Source organism: Coptis chinensis, chromosome 5 (genome assembly GCF_015680905.1).
Source record: "Coptis chinensis isolate HL-2020 chromosome 5, ASM1568090v1, whole genome shotgun sequence".
Classification (NCBI taxonomy): Eukaryota; Viridiplantae; Streptophyta; class Magnoliopsida; order Ranunculales; family Ranunculaceae; genus Coptis; species Coptis chinensis.
Window position 1 is genome coordinate 46,487,459 of NC_141460.1, and position 1,623 is coordinate 46,489,081.

The following is a 1,623-nucleotide window of genomic DNA, read 5'->3' on the forward strand; positions in this document are numbered from 1 at the left end:
CCACCCACCCTTGTTTGATTCATCGTGGTTTTTCGAGTTAAGCGTTGGAAAGTTCCAAAAAATATACACGGTAGCGACCGGCGCTAACCGAAAGCCTTTTTGCGCCCAAAAGATCTGTAACATCGAGCTGACCGCCCCCATGTGGAGCGCGACCCGCCCTAAAACACTGTAACTTCAAGTTACACGGGGTGACGACGCATACTAAGTGGAGCTTGGCGCCCTAAGCTAGAGTTTTCCGGATTTCTACAGTTTTGATTCGAATTTTGATTTTTCAAGTTTTTCAGTGTTCTAACTTGTTATATACATTGAACACGCGTAAACAAGACGCTATTTATAAGCGAAGCAAGGACGCAATCAGGTATTCCTTTCTTCCACACCTCGTTTCTCCTGTTAGAGGTTTATACTAGTATATCAGAATAGTTTGGAGTGTTGATGTGTTTAGCTAAAATTGGTCTTAGCCTTGTATGAGATTAAGGTCTGGCCGAACAAAAACACTGAACGTAATTACACAACAACGTCAACAAACAAGTCTATCTAGTATACCACCCACTACACCTCTAGCTACTATTTCACACACACCACCTGACATAATGCCCGACGAAGGAGAGACTCCTCTCGGACTTTTATAAAGCCTTGGCGATAGCCCCAAATCTTGCATCGTTCTAGTAGACCCGGTAGGGGATTTCGAATCCCCCAAATATTTTAATTTGTTACCCGCTTTTCATGGATTAGACCATGAAAAACCTTATCGGCATTACGCGTAGGATTGAACAAGTCCTAACAACATTCCACCATCCTACGGTTGGTGCGGAACAAATTAAACTAAGGGTATTCCCTTTCACCTTAGGCGATAAAGGCGTCTTGGTTAACTTCCCAAAGCCTAATTAATCGTGGACTTCGTGGGCTAAACTTGTTGTTTGTTTATGGAACATTTTACCCACCCCTAAAGACAGATGAGAAGCTTTCCAAGATTTATTTCTTTCGACAAAATCCTCATGAATCATTTTCAGAGGCTTGGAATCGTTTCACCGATCTCCTTATAGAGTGTCCACATCATAACTTAGCTTAAAGACACGTTAGTTCGTGCCTTTTTCAAAGGACTTCTACACCACCATAAAGAAGTCCTAGACATAATGAATGGGGGTAGTTTCTTAAGCAAAGGAGCCTCGGAGGCTTATAAAATTTTAGAGGATCAAACAAGTTTTAAATAACAACTGGGGGTAGTGATGATATCCATCGCCCGCTTAGTTCATCAAATACTGATTAAGGCGGCGGGATGTTTGCAATTAAACACGATCCCGAGCTTTAAAACTCTAATCGAATCACTCACTAAAAAGGTAGAGGCCATTTCTGTTCAACAAAAGCCTATCCCCGTCATGAATGTAAATTCAAATCCATGTAGTTTCTGTTGGAGCCCTGAGCATCCCGACTTCCACTGTCCTATAGCCTATGAACAGGCTTGTTCCATTAATAGTGAACCTAACGCCCCTTGGAGACAAAATCCCAACTTCGGTTGGAGAAATAACCAACACGTCACACCTCCAGGGTACAATAATCAATATGTTAGGCCAACGCACAGTTTTAACCAAGCTCCACCACGACAAGGACAGGGTCAGGGTAATT

The 1,623-nt window shown here is 42.5% G+C and overlaps 1 non-coding gene across 1 annotated transcript; it reads right to left on the reverse strand.

Moving 5' to 3' along the window:
• Positions 1-958: 958 nt before the first annotated feature.
• On the reverse strand, positions 959-1,062 carry LOC147497683 (small nucleolar RNA R71). Its single transcript, XR_015197301.1, has one exon. It is a non-coding gene; the product is annotated as a small nucleolar RNA R71 (small nucleolar RNA).
• Between the last annotated feature and the right edge of the window lie 561 nt (positions 1,063-1,623).